General features: G+C 40.7%; 2 protein-coding genes across 24 annotated transcripts in view; one reads left to right on the top strand and one right to left on the bottom strand.

Moving 5' to 3' along the window:
* Positions 1-17330, bottom strand: part of col9a2 (procollagen, type IX, alpha 2) — a 224811-nt gene that overhangs the window by 87998 nt on the left and 119483 nt on the right. The gene's annotated exons all lie outside the window — the stretch shown is intronic.
* Positions 6597-17330, top strand: part of adgrb2 (adhesion G protein-coupled receptor B2) — a 76524-nt gene continuing 65790 nt past the window's right edge. For all 19 annotated transcript variants that reach the window (XR_015854777.1, XR_015854778.1, XR_015854776.1 and 16 more), the window contains exon 1: positions 6597-7355. The gene's annotated coding sequence lies outside the window, so the exon portion shown is untranslated. The remainder of the gene's footprint in view (positions 7356-17330) is intronic.

Below are 17330 nucleotides of genomic sequence, written 5' to 3'. Positions count from 1 at the left end.
GAAGCAATTTTGCCACTGTGTCACCCAAATATGATTTTTTTTTCTTGCATATGGACTAATCAATAAAATTATGAGCAAAATATTTTGAATCAAATATCTTTGAACAGTCGCAAAAATTTAATTCCCAGTTTTTTTTTGCAGCTCCTACATTTAGCTAACCCATATTAGCAATACACCAAAACTAAAAAATATCGTCAGACATTCCCAAACTGACATTGAGAGAACATGGCATGATTTATATTTATCAAATGTGGGTGGAACTGTCCCAAGGGCATTCCATATTTCAGGTGCTTTGTTTTCCAACACCTTGTGTGTTTGATCCCCCCCCTCTCCCCTATCCACCACACCGGGACACTAGCTCCAGATTGATTTTAATCAGACCTGTCACCGGATCAATGCAAGTTTATTACCCCCGCAAGGAGCAGCAGCAATGAAGCTCTGCCCCCTTGGGAAGTGTAGTTTTACCAGCCTTCATACAACTTGCGAGCCAGCGAGCGTCCCTCAGAGACCGTCTGGCATGGGGAATTGCACTTTTTATTGTGCGTAGTAAATATCATTGTTATTCCTCGGAAAAGTGATGGATTGGCCAGTGATGCGGTTGTGAAATGGAATTGAAAAGTGTCCCATAACACAACACAACATAGCTGAGAGGACATTTGGGCTTTGTTGAATACAAAATGTCAAGATCAGACGCAGATAGACAAAAAAAGGAAGCACGCAACAGTAAATGCTATTTATGTGCGTTGCCTATCTTGTCAGCCTGGTGGGAGGGAACTGTCAGTTTCCCGGCCCGCCTGCCGAATGTTTTGTCGAGCATGTTCGAAGTGCCGCTTTTGATTTCTCTCATTGACCACCACGACTGTTTGATTAATTAACCAAACGGTAATCCCGACATAAACTGATGACTTAAGCATTTCTGAGCACTTGTATGTGTGCCAGTAAACACAGCATTTTACATGATCCCATTCTCTCGGGGTTTAAACAATTACAAACAAAACTACGATCGTCGCCATACTTCATCGTCCCTCCTGCTTTGTCCGATGATGTACGAGGTGAACCTAATACTGTTCTCAGCAACCCAATGTCCTGATTACAAACAATAATTCATTGTTACTTACAGTAATAAAGAGCTAATGGAGCCTCATAAATCTACTTGAAGTATTAACATTTAATCCTGAGGGGGGGGGTCGCCGCTTGGCCCGTGAAGAGCCCAAGCGAATCGAACATAAAATTCGTTGTCAATCCGTTCCCATTCCAAAAAATCTTTATTGACTCCGATTCAAGAAAACTAAATAGTCAACCGCGGGAAGCGAGCTTAACTTTTATGAGTGATTAATTATGTCGCGAGTGTTTTTTATAGCATGAAGGATAAGTTAGAATATCATCCAAAAATGCCTCATAAGGCCGGAAGATTCCATCCTTGCCAAACACGGGTATTCAAATACATTACTTTGGATTAATGGACCACCTCGAGAGAGAATGGTGATGTTCGCATAACATTACTCCAGTCAGTCACCGAGGATGCTTCATTGAGATTCCACTCATCCTCTCTCTCTTCCCCCCTCCCACCTTCTTTCCTCAGTCGGGGTGAAGCGCCTTCCTTGCAGCGTTACATAAGTGCCCTGGAGTGAAGCATAAATGCAGAGAGTAACTCGTTCATACTTTGCACATGTAATCCTTTGGAATCAGTCATTATGCTCTTAAAGAGGGATTAAATGACAAGGCGAGTTGATAAGACTGTTCATGAAGGACTTCAGTCATTTCCAGACGGCACTTAGTGTTAATTTAAAAGACTGAACCGGGATGGGAGATTCAAAGGAACATGGCCGATGGATGCCGATAGTCGGAAAGTTATGATTTGGAGTCGATGGGGTCAGAAGTGGAAGCGAGGTGATGTGATAAGTGGGCCGTTTGATTCATTTGCATCCAATGTCAAATGCATCGCTCTCACTCACGGCCAAATGTGTTTTCAAATTTATGCCGATGTAGCACATTAACGCAGCCGTGGAAGGAATAGTCGTTGCTGTCATGTGACATTACGACATGCGGGGGCTTATTGCTGCAAGACCCCCCCACACACACACACACACTCGTCCTGTTGGCTGGTCCATTAAACATGTAGACAAGAGACAGAAAAGTCGCGGGCAGTCGAGTGTCGCTTATTCAAACGATCAATCATACATTAGCTTCGTAGCAGAGCCACCTGAGTAAGCTAGCAAATAGAAGGTGAGAAGAAAACAGTGGCGGGTGTGAAAATCATAATAAAATATGAGCATAACGAGCCAACTCTGTTTGTTATATCTAGGCCAAGTGAGAAAAGATTTTTTGGAAGCATTTCATCAATTGAATCCATAGAATTGAGATGAATCAACTTCATCTTTTGATTTTCAGAGACTCTTATTTAAAAAAAATATACTACCAAGACAAAAGTACCATTGAAGGTCATTAATATGCAACTCAAGAATTGAACATCAAGAAAAAAAAAAGCAGTCTGTGCTTTTTAATCCAAAAGGAAAAGTAAGTATGTAGCCTCCCCTGCTTTATCTGATTAAAAGTGCTTTTTCAAAGCAGCAGAAAAGAGATTGTAAATATTTCATCTTCGCTGCAGTCGACCACAACATGAAGCCATGTTTAGACTTGCTTGCTTGCTTTCTTTTCCTTGTCCATGAGAGCTTCTGAGAGTTTGACTTCTGTTCCAAAAGAGCCTCATAGATTTCATCTAACAACAACCAATTTGATCACTGTGAATATTTCATCATTTGTTTCACCGAAGTGCAATTTTTTTTTTTCCTTCCTCGGTGTCATGATTCTTTGGAGCGTGACTATTAAAAGACGCCAAGTGTGTAAATTATGAACAGAGGCTAAAATGGGAGTCGTGCACGCATGCTGCACTTGTTTAACTTCACGCTTGTACATCGTAATTCCCACAGCATGCCATTTTTTTATGTTTTTTTTTTTATTACAGGCAAGTGAGGGGCACAGGGGTTGTGTCATCGCATTTGTGCAACAAAACACTTTTGGAAAAAAAAATGAAAACACATCAGTGGTGATTTTTGCCACATATCTGTCTCCTTTTGTGTACTCGTATGCGGTCACAAAGCGACTGGGGAATACAGCGCTGGCCTTTGCCTTTTACTGTTTGCAGTGCTTATTGGAGCATGGCGTCTATGCTATGACGCAGCTCCCAAAGCAAAGATTCCATTTAGTTAAGAGCCTATACAAGACCTGTCTTGGGGCTAAAAGACAAAGCGGCAAAAAAAAAATGGACAGTAGTGGGAGAGTCATCAAGGGGCTTAAAATGGAGGACGGTGGAAGGTAATTGGTTGTGTGTGAGTGATGGATGGCTTTTAGAACGAGCAGGTAAAACTCAACCAGACGACTCTTAAAAACTTTATCTTGGGCCGTGTACACATTAAATAAATTCTGCCGTGCTTTATTAATTTAATTTAATTGGATTTTTTTTACATGCGCCAAACTACTGCCTGAGTGTTGCTTCATTTATTAGCTAAGAGTTCCGCCATTTTTTTATTTTTGGGAAAGTGGCGCTATGCTAAGCAATCTCATCTGGATTGGATTGTTATATTCTGAAAATGATGGAACTATAGCAACATTTCTTCTGCCCTTCCAAAGCGTGATGGGTGTTTTCTGCTGGCATGAAATTGCTAACTCATCTCCTTGAGGGCAAGATCAAACGTCATCACAACTGTCAAGGTGGATTTAATTCATCGTCTCCCTCGGCCCACCTTGCGGTGATGGAGTGCAACAAGGTTTCTCAAGTCAACTGGCGATGAAGTTCAATTAGGGTCTCGGACCCGAAATTTTTAGTTGATTTTTTTATAACGCTGTCTTTTTTTTTTTGTGTAAAAGGGATTATTTGTGTTCAAGCGTTAATTGTTGTTCATCTGCAGCAGTGATTTGATCAATACTCCGATGATCCACCGTAAAAAATTATCGATCGTGCCTTCAGGGAATTCCAAAATTATTTTCCTTTTGTACCTTTCGATATTCACTAAATTGAATGATAGCTTAACCAGATCCCGTCGTTATCTGTGACTATAGCCCAATAAATAAAGTCACGGTTGCTGTTGAAATGAACTCGCCCGGCCAAAGTCAAATGATCGTTTTCTTTGTGTGAACTCGTGTGGCCCCTAACGAGCAGTGATGGATGGTGCTACACACTCCGGTCTACACTTGGTTTCAGATCTTGAATGTGTGGAGGGGATGGAATGAGCAAATGGAGAGAGGAAGATATATGAGAGGTGAGTCGGGGCGGGTGATAGGTGGTCGCAAAGACGGGGTAAGTTCAAAGGGATAGATGGACAGACAACTTGTCTCGCTTACTCCTTCATAAGTAAAAGTAGGTTTCAAAACATTTCCCGTTAGATTCCCTTCCTAGCACAGAGTAAAAACAAATGTAGAAAGTAGCAGAGTTGCTTGCATGTGAGCGTAAAGGGCAGCAGCGTGGCGGATGAAGAGAGAAGGTGGCAGTAAGAGAGAGCACAATAGAATGGATTGGGGAGCCGGAAGGGAGTTTTGTACCCACGAGCACCATCATAATTGTCACATTTGATCAGGGAGGAACTATAGTTAGCTTCATGGACCACTGCTTTTTACAAAACTCCCACCCTAGCCAGGATCCGCTAGACTGCACATTAGGCTCGCACAAATAAGCTTATACACCCATAAATTATACTTGGCACTCATGTACACAACTACACACAGCCACAGCCATATGTAAGTTCCATTTAGCTTAAAACTAGTGAAGTTGAAGTTAGCGGCTTAAGTCTGCCTTGGTGGACTCCGAACAAATCCAACATGTTTATTGTGGAAGAACATTCGGAACACTCTTCTGATTAGCATCTTCACATCGTGAAAACACTTTGGGCGTTCTTCCTATAGCGTCCGTACAGAAGGAGGCCCTCAGGCTACAGCAGATGTCGGCTAATCAGGTCAAGGGGCTCCTCTGACTTGTGCTGATGCATGCTACTTGGACGTGTGCTGTACACGCGTCTCGGCGCATGGACAATAAGAACGGCCGACCTAGCTGCTTTCTGAAGCATGCAGGTCAGCAGTGCCCCTGCATCGTATTTATAAAGATATTGTCTAGCTGTACGAGAGATGGTTTATTAAGCAACCCACCGAGCACAATGCAGGGGATTTGAAAAACTGCGTAAAAAAAAATCCCAATTGCAATAGTCCCTATCAGAATTAAAGTCCACAGCAACTATCCATGGTGCTGAAATAGCAAAAACACTTTTCATATGATCACTATTACACATTCTTATCCTCAAATTACGCAAACATTAAAAATCCTAATTGCCATAGCCCCTAACAGAATTAAAGTTCACGAGAGCTGTCCATGGTGCTGAAATAGCAAAAACACTTTCTATATGATCACTATTACATATTCTTATTCTCAAATTATGCAAACATCTAAAATCCTAATTGGCATATAGTCCCTAACAGAAAATAAATTCACAAGAACTGTCCATGGTGCTGAAATAGCAAAAACACTTTCGATATGACCACTATTACACATTCTTATTTTTAAATCCAGAGTTCATAGTTCATCTATTGCCAGAGTCCCTAATAAAATGAAACTTCGTGGTTCTGAAATAACGCTTTTATATTCAAGTTCTTAGTCTTATATTGTACCATACAAAGTGAATCCAATAAAAATTCTACTTCGCATCAAGTTTGAACTGAATACACATTCATTAATCATAATGATCTCAAGTGTATTTTAATTAGATGACTTTCCCAAATGAGTGAATCTGACAAGTGCGACCTTTTTGCTGGTGTGCACTTGACCTCGTTCTTCAAGTGTTTCTTCAAAGTACAGACACACACAGACACAGTTCAGAGCAGTGAGACTTTTAACACCCATGACAATGTGATTATTATTTCTCTGTCAAAGAGGCTGTTGAGGTTAATGAAAAATGTCACTTTCTGGTGACGCGCTTCTTCCGAGGCGCTGTTATTCTGACGGGTTGATGTATGAGGATGCGAGCGTGTCAGCTTTGAAGGATGTTTGTTTCTATGGTTGATATTAGGCATGGAGGAGGAAATGTGTTAGCATTATGCATAGGGTGATTTTCCATTAGAACTCTAACACGCTGAACCATATTTGAGTGTTCATCTTCTTTAACAGAAACAGATTGAAAATAGGTGGACAGATTTTTATTGGCTAGTATTGTCACAGCATGCCAGCTTTTTATTTTGTTCACTCCCACAACGGCGCACACACTCTTTTCAAACTGCGTCTTCCATTTTCTGGCAGCGCATTTACTTGTTCCGCCACTATTCAACACCAGCTCAGATCATTAAAGATGCATATTTTAATGCTGATTAACTAGCAATCCCTGTATTCGACAGTGCATGTGTACCTAATTAAGTGTCCAGTTAATTCACTCCACTATTCTTCGAAGCGGAAAGACGCAAGTAATTCTGTATTTTTGGAAAGTGCGCGTGCAGACGTCACAGTCACGAAGCAAACGGGGAAGAGCTGGAGTGGGGGTGGCATACGAATGGGGTGTGGGAGGAAGGGGGGGGGGATTCTGTGAGCGCGCTTGACGATTCTCCCGGTGGAAGGCGACGGGAGCGCGCACCCTTCCTCCGCTCGACAAGCGACTGCAGAGGAGGCAGATGCCGACTGAGAGCCACTGCCTGTGGATACTCTCCCCGAATAGCACAGCAGACGTTATCGTCCCCCTCACCCTCCCCCATGACTTCACGGATGAAGCCAAGAGGACCCATGAGGTGGGGGTAGTTTGAATATTTTGGGCTTTTTTTTTTGCGTCAAATCAAGAGCTCCCTTGGACTTGGAATACCGGGCATCGGTCGAAAGAAAAAAAAGAAAAAAGCTCCCCACTCCGCTGCCTCTGCTGCTGCAGCTTGTCTCTTTGCTTTGGAATATACATGCGCCAAACCATGGAGAATATATGACATGGATTTATGTTTTTTATTTTCTAACAATCAACGCAAGCAAGGTGGCCCCTTTCTCCCTTTTTGTTTTTCTTTCCTTTCCCCTTTTCTGTTGATCTTTTTTGTGCTTTCCTTTCGACTCATGCTTACTTTATGATTTTACGCCCCTATAGTCACCCTTGTTTTTTTGGTTTTGCTTTAATTTCCTTATTAATATATATATTTTTTCAAATCTACTCATGGGATTCTCACCAAGAACATTTGTGTGGAGAAGATTCCGGAGCTGCATCCTGATTAAATGAATGAATGAGTGATCGTCTATCTCGCTGCCTGCACCTGAGACGTGCCATGGATGAGAAACTTAATTTGGATCCACGGAAACGTTCGGGGATTACTCGATACATCAAATAACTACTTCTGACAACGATCAGGTAAACCGTAGTTGTACTCGCCATAAAAATAAATAAAAATAAAGCATGCTGCTTTTGAGCAAATCTATTGATTTTATCCTTGACGTCTTTGCCTGATGATGACGACCATTATGGTGCATTTTGTAAAGACACAGTGAGCAGAGTTGATCCACTGAATGCCGCAGCCACACTGTGACAAACAGCTACACTCATCGGCCACTTTATTAGGCACACCTGCACAGTCTAATGAGATCAAAACAAAGATTATGCTCAGATTTGATGCACGTCAACGAGGAGGCCGTTTGGCATCATTTCAAATTCTAGTTTGGAGATGCGTGGAACTGCACAAGGATGTTTTGTGATACTTATAATTCCTTTTTTAGTCACATTAGAAAGCAACATATTAAAAACACCTCCCACCGTGATGCAGTGCAGTTGAACATCACTGCATCCGTAATAAATACTAATCAATAGCTATGTGCTAGTGTAAAAAAAAAAAAGGATTTTGCTCAGTTTGAAATCTCCAGCATTGAATTGTGCAAGTGTGCCTAATAAAGTGTCCATTAATAAACCCTGGTTGCTTTATCACCACCAACTTTGAGCGGTACCCGCATTGGAAGACGCACACACAAATGTGAGTCACGTCCCAAAACATGTTTTTCCTGTCAATATGACGGAGAAAAAAAAAGTGGATCATCAACACAGCTTGAGTCAACCAATATCCTCCCCGGCTAGAATGTTCAACTACTATTTCCACGTGTGGATCGATAAGGTCACAGGTGGGTTAAACCACGCCGCGGGAAGGCCCCTTAGGAGATAAGTGATCACTTCATGTGCACATACTCCATCTTAAGGCATCTGTTGCAGGTGTCATGCCGCAATGTTGCTGTTGCGGCACTGTTTCAGTAAATGAAAATAAATAAATCACTGAAGTTCTAAAGCGTTTGACCGCAGAATTTTTTTTTTTAAATACTGAGCTCTCCTGGTAAGCAGGTGACAAACAAGATGGAACCATGTCTAAGCCTCCGTGGATGATCTCCACTTTTCCAACTCTATTTGATGTAAAGCTGATCCAAATTGGCAACTTTTTTGTCATCTACAGTCCACACATCAACAAGTACTATTGGATTCTGAGTTGCGGGCTGTCATGTGCATCCCAACCAACAGGTGGTGCTGTTAGCGCTAAATGAACCAATCAGAAAGTCAGGGCTGAAAGGCCGAGTCACCACACTTGGATTGGATTTTCATTTTTAGGTTTCTTTATGTTTTTAAATCTGTGTTGGAATTGTGTGGGAGTGGGCAGGGGGATAAAAAAAAATCCCTCGACCCCCCCAATTGGGAGCACTGAAAACTTTGGCTTCTTTTATTACAGATGCAGTGACTGATCTCATTTGTTTTTATTTCTTTGGGCTTCTGTTGAGAACTAATGGAGCCGGCAGGGCCGTGTCCCCTTTTAGCGGTGATGAGCATCGCGGGGATGATGGCTGATGAGTTGGATGTGCGAGAGGGCTGATTTGTAACCCTGCTGAGTAGAGGACAAATAGCAGTCGGGGACAACGACTTGGTGAAGCACTTGGGTGAATTTGAACCCGCAATTTGCCCATCTGTGAAGTGACGTGATTGGTGTTTGATGAAAGTGTCCTCAGGCACCATTTTTTTGGTGACAATTTAATCATCACATGTCAGCTATGGGGACAGAATGATTGACATGACTTGTGAAAATGCAACATTTAGTAACTCTGCTGTTGTTGGAAACTTGTGATGCTTTTAGAAGCAATTTTATGAATTCAAAGATGTCATTTTTTGGACTAAAATCATACAGAAAGCATTTAAATATCATTAGCAGTGCCAAAGGAAAAAAAAATAAAAAATCAGCCTGTGTTGTTAAATGTGATCGTTATTTTCAGAGTGGAAGCGAAACGTTCCATAACTTGAATCGGTAATTCAACGTGCAAGGTTAAACAGGATAAAGCGACAGCTTGCTATCATTGAATGATAACGCCGAGGCTTGGGACCCAAATGGCGCTGTGACGCCTATCAGACCAAGATGTATGAAAAGCATCCAACTCGTCGACACTTTTATAAGGCCTGGAAATGCGATACTAATAGCGTCTTCAATATCCGCCCACATGTCACACACTAATGCAAGCAGCCGAATACAAACCGTGCTCGTCGTTTCGCCGCCTGCTTCACATCTTATTTCTCATGCAAGCAACTCAGTGCAGTGAGCAAGCAAAGACGGCTGCGTACACTTTTTAATGAGCTTCTCAATGAGCCACTTGTGACGCTGAAGCTCGGCTTGTGGAATCATTTGGAAATTACCGGACATCTGTGGCAATTTGGTGCTTCTTAAAAAAAACAACAACTCTATGTTGATCTCAGCAGGCCAGCAGGTTGTTCAGTTCTCAATTATTTTGACCTCTGGTTACTCTCTTGATCGCCTGTTAGCTAAGCAACCGTGAAATATGCATTGTCCAAAACATGGTTAGTCAAGTTGTCGGTTAACGGCACTATCAAAGTTGCGGTTGATGGGCAAATGAAGCTTCAAGATGATTCATGAACCCGTTGTTGTGTTTACTGAGCCCTCTAGATGGCACTCTATTCAACAAAGAGCTTAAAGCACACCAACTTAAAACCCTGGCTTGAAACCAACATTGCCATCTAGAGGAGCCAAAGAATACAACAATTGGTTCATGAAGCTATTTTGAAGCTTCATTTGCCCATCACTAGCATTTCTTTACTTGTGATTTTGTGGAGAGGTTAAAAAAATGGATAGTCAAGCGATCCTGAGCTCTCCTAGGGAAAAAAAAATAATATTTTTTTTTGTGTTAACGAGGAAAACGTAAATCAGGAAATGGTTGAAGCTAACGTATACGATTACAGATTGTAAAATCTTGTAGTGTGTCATGTTAAAGTTTCTTTTGGCTCTTTTGACGGTTAGCTATTGCTTCCAATCAAATACGCATCATGTTTGCAACCTTGGAGAAGGTGTCTTCTTTATCCTCTGCGCTCACCTACTTTGTATGCTTGCCATGCTCCATTTGGAGTCACAGATGCCTCTGTCACTGGGGCGGCACTCATTTGGCGTGGCCTCGGGTGCCTGTGTCAATATTTGCGAGGGGAGCGCTATTTGGGTTCGTGCTTGTCTCTAAGCATGACTGGGCTCGGGTGAGGCTAAGGCTAAAAAACGTCACAGAAAAACAAAAAGCCGGTATGTGGAACCGCTGTCTGTAATTAATGAGGGCCTTTTGGCAACAACCACAAAAAAAAAAAAGATAGCTTTCATTGAAAGTTGTCGGGCAGAGTTGGCCGGAAGGGCAAAGACACGAGTAAATGAATTGTCAAGAATCACATCGGTAATTTACTTGTTTAATTAATCAAACGCAAAGGGGGAATAACAAAAAACTGTTTTATTTTATTTAATGCTTTAAGCCAAGTAAGGGAATTTTCCAAGACAGTGACTCTGCAATTTGTCTGTGTACTCAGTAATTGTTTGGTCAAATCGTTGCGTGTCCCAAGCCAAAAATATTTGCCTTACAAGCTATATTTTTCATAGAAGCCCTGAGGGATTGGGAAAAATAAGAGGTGACAGAATCTATTGATCCAAAAAGTTTGAAACTGAGTTTATAGAGTAGTATAATTCGCGAGGGCAGGTTCTGTTTCTTGGGGAGTTGTCATCATTATTTTATTTTCTTCTCTGCCACTGCATTGTGACTCTTATCTAATTTGTAATTTGAATATCACTCAAGTGATTTACAAGCTGATAATTCCATGCCGATGCAACAGGTGGTGCTATAATCCTCAATTGTCTGTTTTTAAATAGAAGCGCAAAGTCGTATCTGACAAGAGGCGTGTAAATGGTAAATCTAGTAAGCTCATTTATCTTACTTGAAGGCATAATATTAAATAAATCATACCGGGAGATAATGCAGCACAGACTGGGAAAAAAAAAAAATCATCTAAAATGTTATTTGAATAGATTTTTTTCCCCCTAATCATAGACACCCAACCACACAAGCCCAAATTTTTTTTTCCATTATTTTCTTTTTAACTCCATTCAATATAATCCCAATGGTACAAAACATAGGGGTTGGCTGTTCCAATTATTCTGAATTGAAAATGAAGCCAATATCTTATCCCAATCCTTGTAACACCATCTGGCCCTTGAGGACAATTCCAAAGTCATTTGCTGCTTCGTTCCCTCACATGCACATGACATATGACGTCTTTATTCTACTTTAGTCAACATCCAAGCGGGAAATAAATCGGAATCAAAAGCTCCTATGACTCTCGCAACATTTGCCACATGGAATTTACGGGTCATGCCTCCATGAATGAAATTCAAGATAAAATTCCAGACGAGATGTTTTATGCATCGAGACAGCGAGTGGTTTGTAAGAACCGGTACATGAGATTGCATAAGCGGGGATTTTTTTTTTTTGCTGTCTGCTCAAAGCGTTTCTCTGCGTGTACTTATAGTGAGAAGGCGGAATTATAGAATATTATCCTGCTGAGTGGCCTCACAGAATAACAGGTGGGGACTGTATGGCATTGTGGGGTTGCCATGGAGACCATTTGCATGGTGCAAACTATCAAGATGCAATTGGTGGATACATTTCTCAGCTTGGAAACTTATTCTGAGGTTTTAAATTGTATGGCGGTATTTTACGTAAGGCGACACGATGGCGTCATTTCCCGAAAGCGAGAAGGTTTATGGGTTGTGGCAAAAAGTGAGAAAGGTTAATTGGTGATGCTCACCCGTAGGTGTGAACGAAAGCCGTCGTCTGTTTGTGTCGGTCCCGCCATTGATTTTACGTCCATCTTACGTGTACCCCATTTTTCTCCCCCCAATTTCAGTCGAGATGGTTGCTCCTTGATAAGCAATTCAGATAACAATTTAGTCTGAAAAAAAACTCAAATTCCAACATGGAGATTTTTATACCTTGGGGTGTGACGGTATTCGGATTCCCCTTGCGGTTCTGCAATCTTAAAAATGACAATTTCCTCTCAGCACGACATCAGCACCTCGCTCCCCCAAAACCAATTTAGGTGCTGATCCCAAATCTGGCACGCTTGGTAGGGACCCCGAAGAGAAGTGCACATGGCGGAATAGCAGCCGTGCACCTTCGAGGAATACACCACGTCTGAGTGTAATTAGATAGTGTCAATCTCTTGCTCACAAACTGTCCAAGAAGTGAGCGAGTGGAGATTTTTTCTTGAATGAATGTGAAAAATTCTTCTCAATTCATAAAATCAAATCTTTGGATGCATCGGGATTTTATGTCAATGGTGGCGTCGAGGTTTCCAAATATTTTTGTGACACTTCTAACTCCCGCTTGCTTCTTTATTACAGTTTTTAACTCCTTCTGGGATCTGTGAGGAACTAGATTGATCTGTCTTGTCGCATTCGTGAACAAACAACCCCCTACTGGGTTTGTCTGTCTCGTTGGCAAGGGTCCCATATGAGTTACCGCAGTTTGAAGTGTGCAAAATAAAAAAAAAAAAACGTTTGTTATTTTTAGTTTTTTTGCAGAGGCTTTTGTTGATAACATGGCGGCATCCGATTCATTAAAATTTGGAAGCAAAACTGGAGTGAAGCAGCATGAATGTGTTTGCGGGATGTCAGATGCTTTTGTTAATTTCGGCTCGCTGCCTCCTCGTTTTGGCCGCGCTTGCGTTAATTTCTGAGAAATATGACGCAGAGCAACAACATATTATTAGTAGAGCGAACGCCATTCCAAACAACAAAACATGTGCAGTCACCCGGGCCAACTATCACCATCACAAACATCCCCCGAATTTTATTTGCTCTGTCACTTCCATCCCTTTCAGGTTTTATTATAAACTCAACGTCTGTATTTTTTTTTGCATTTAGCAGATCCGCTGCCATGGCGACTGGCTGTCTTTTGAAAAATGTGTCGAAGTCATTCATGAGCCAACTTTTTTGGTTAATTACCAGAAGCTAGTATGCGATAGTTGTTCGGATTTAACAAGACTCTGATGCCGCCGACTGTCTGCCCTCTTTGCTCTGAACTGCCACGCTCACCTCCGCCTATTTCCGTTTTTCGGCTTTGAAGACGTCAAGCGCTTCGGCTGCCTTCGTTCACATTGACGGTCTGTTTTTCCTCTCTCTAACACACCTAATGAATCATGAAACGTCAGTTACGGTTATGATCAGAATTGGATTGATGGAGCCTTTTTTTCTACCTCCTGTTGTCAGGAAATTTCACACATTTGTGGATCCCTCCAGGCATGCTTGTGCATCCAATTAATCTGGGAAATGGGACCCATTGAATTAAAAAATGCCTTTATATGTACGTCAAGATTAAGAAACATATGGTTGATAGTATCCATTGAGAGTATCGAGGTACCGGTATCGGTACTCGCGATGGTAGCAGTAGTGATGTGTCAAGAAGAAAGAAAAAAAAAAGCTATTTGGTAGGATTTTGCAGGTAAATTAAGCTTTGTAATTAAAAAAATAAATTAATCAGAGTTGCTAACAAAAATGGGAGCAAAACACGCAAGTGGCCTTGCATTACCAAAGCTGTTGACAAACACTAAATAAAATCAAAAATTTTCCCCGCAATAATTATCCTTAATCAGACTGTTACTGCATATTTTTCTGAATAAGTTGACTTTAGTTGCTGTGCATAAATCAGCCCCCCGCCCTCGCTTTTTTTTTCTTTTTTTTTCCTACTTAGCATTCCTGCCAGCAAAATTCAAGTTCAGTTGAGGCCAGCAGGTAATAAATTATAGCTGTAATATCTTTCCTGGCTGACATCCAGATCTCATCTCTATACACTTTTCAAAAATGTGTGCGTGTGTTTAGTTATAGTCCTAACAGGTTGACTTTGTGTGCGTATTTGCTTTTTAACCGCAATGATCTGTCATCAACGTCGTCTTGTTCCGTCATTAACTTGAACAATCCGATACAAAACGCACCGTCATGTTCATGTCATTTTGCCGCCAGGTGATTATTACTCTTTCCAAATTGTAACCTCATCAATCTCGCCATGTTAGGATGAATTTCATCAAGTTGTCGCCATGTTTTGAAATGACAGATAATGTGCTAAATGTGTCGCTCGCGCCCGTCTTCCCTCATTAAGTCACCCAGCGACATTTGACGGTATCGGAAACCCGGACGAAATTCTCAACCTGGTGGAAGCTTCGTTTTTTTTTTAACTGACTTTGATCCTTTATGGTTGCCATAAAGTCTAGCGTGCTACTAGCAAATCATCTTGGCAAGTAGGTGGATTCTTTATAAAATATGTGCTGGGCTTGCCTCTCTTCTTTTTCGGCAGCTGTCGGAAATACGCGGGCTCAATTGCGAGTCAAAGGTCATCCCGACAGTAGGCGCTTGGAATTGACGCGATATTCAAAGTCTCGTGTGAAGTCAGAGTAGATTGAAAATCATTATGCATGACTACTTTAAACGTTTTCTCAAGTGGGAACATATCAATTTGAGTGAAGAAAGAAAGTTAGACCAACTGTCAAGGTCTTAAAGTGGGAAGCAAGTAACTCCTCCCATTGCCTGTATAAATTTATGCCATTATTACAGATTAACGTTTTTATGAGTCGGGCTGGAATTAGCATTAGTGACGGTTTTAGTGCCAAATTCCCGTTTCAGCTCTGTCACTCCCCGCCTCCGGAATATGAGACGACTTAATATCACAGCGAGCCACCCCGACACGGTGCCAGATGAGCGGATCACCGTGGTGGCATTAGTACGTTCGGTCACATTTGGCCTCTCCTGCTATTCAGAGAAGGCTAAAGCTTCTTTTCGTCATGTCGAGCTCTCATTCCATTATCACAATTGTCCCCTTGATTAATACGTTAGTATGCGCAGGATACATTCGTACAAAAAAAAAAAAATCTACCCAGAGGTGTTTCGTTGAATCGAGCTGGCTGATTAATTTGGAAGCTTATCAGCTAAACCACAAGTGTCCAACTCAAGATCTAAGGGGAGAGGGGGATTGGGAGGCACCAAATAGATTAAATTAATATAATAATATAGAAATAAATAAATATTCTAAAAATGAAAAATAAATAAATAAAAATAAATAGATAAAATTAATAAAATAGATAACATTAGTAAATTAATCAAACAAATAATAAATAAATGAATATAAATAAATAAAATATATCTGGTTCAAGTTTTTTAATACATATTTTTTTTAAATTTCCTTCACTTTTAAAATAAAATATATAAAAATAATAAATAAATACATACAATTAATGAAATAGATAACATTAATAAAATTAATGAAAAAACAATAAATGAATAAATGAAAATAAATAAAATATGTCTGGTTCAAGTTTTTTAATAAATGTCTTTTTTTAAATTTCCTTCACTTATTTTTTATAAACACGAAATGCAATTACATTTATATGTAATGATAGGATGAGGTCTCAACCCGTCTCTCTTTAGGAAAACACTAAAGTTCTCCATAGCGATTCAATGTTGGGTCTCCCCCAGCGGGACGTGATCCCATTTGTGTGCTCCATCTTCAGCGAAACGAGCAGCACCGGAGATGAAGTTGGAAAGCTCCCATTATTTACCATGCGGAACTCTCCATGTCGAGCCATTAGGCGCCATACTTGAGCAATATCTCACCCTGGTTCTATCAGGGGATTTTTATATGATCTAATTACTTTTGTTCATCACTAGAGAGCTAAATGCCAGCAAATCTCACTGTACGTCCCGCGCCGCCTTCAATCACAGAGTCGGACAAAGATGATATACGGCCTTCTTTGCCGCATGTAAGATGAGCCTTTAATAGTCCAATGATGAGGACGAGCTTATCGCTAGCAATGTACAACAATTTAGCCGTCTATTAAAAATACAAATGGAGGGCTAGTACGGGATTAATGCGTAAAGCGGCTCCTGTAATCTTCACACTACAGAGCTGCTTTTGCAAGAGAAAAAAAAAAATGTTTTTCAAGAAACTCAAAGCCTAAAACCAACATGAATAACTTGTTTGATCACTGGCACTTAACACGGAATCACAAAGAATTAACAAGAAAATTGCCAGCCCTTCAAAAGGTTTTCGGGCTTGTCAGAAGCTAATTTTGCTCTGCTATTGCAACAGTTTTTTGCGGCACTGCCTTAGGAGAAAACAGAGTTTCATCTTGTTTGGTTATGTCATAATGTTGGGTTACTAAATGCTATTTTGACTTCAATATTTTTAAGTGATGTTGGTCCATGTCGTTGAACTGCTTGTCCTGACTAAACAAACCAGCAGACTGGATGGTGGGATGAGCCAGATGAGAGGGTATATTTGATTAGCCTCTGAAGTGAGGGATGTGCCTTTAATCCCTCCTCTGACTAATCCCCCTCTCCACTTGGAGAACGCTCAGTGCCCACGGCTACAAAGTCTTGTAAGTCTTTAATGTGGAGCCATTGCATACACTTTGGACCCTTCATTTTATGTATTCATTCATTGTCCTCTTTACATCTGTCCATTATTTGGATCCCGCAGTGTCAATTTTTTTTCTTCATATGCTATATATTTGCATCCCGCTGTGTCTCTGCATTGTTTTTCTAAATATGCAATACTCACAAAAGCAGGTGGAAATGATAAGACATGAACATGAGTCATAAAGTAAATGTAAGCAAAGCTATGCAAAACGGTGAACAAAATCACTGCGATTGACTTGGGTCAATTGGACCCAACCTTGTGCATTGATGTGGGTAGAAAAGAAAGGCCAACCCAACTCATTTATTTATCTATTTATCAATTGATTCATTTATTTATATTCAAATGTTATTTATTTACATTTAAATTTTATTTATTTAAATGTTGGGTAAAATGAATCGCATTTGAAGTTGTTTAGACAAATCAACCTGTTTTTTTTTTTTTGATTTTGTGGATTTTTCCATAATTCGAAACAAAACGTTGGGTCGAATACTTTTAGACCTAAGCTGCAGCCTACCTTGCACTGTGCTCTTGAGTTTTACTGAATTGTTGCTATGGTGAAAAAAACCAAACTGCAAAA

This window comes from Syngnathus floridae, chromosome 21 (genome assembly GCF_059516105.1).
Source record: "Syngnathus floridae isolate MCC-2025c chromosome 21, RoL_Sflo_1.0, whole genome shotgun sequence".
Taxonomy (NCBI): domain Eukaryota; kingdom Metazoa; phylum Chordata; class Actinopteri; order Syngnathiformes; family Syngnathidae; genus Syngnathus; species Syngnathus floridae.
The sequence above is the reverse complement of the archived record's forward strand: the minus strand, read 5'-3'. Positions and strand labels throughout refer to the sequence as shown.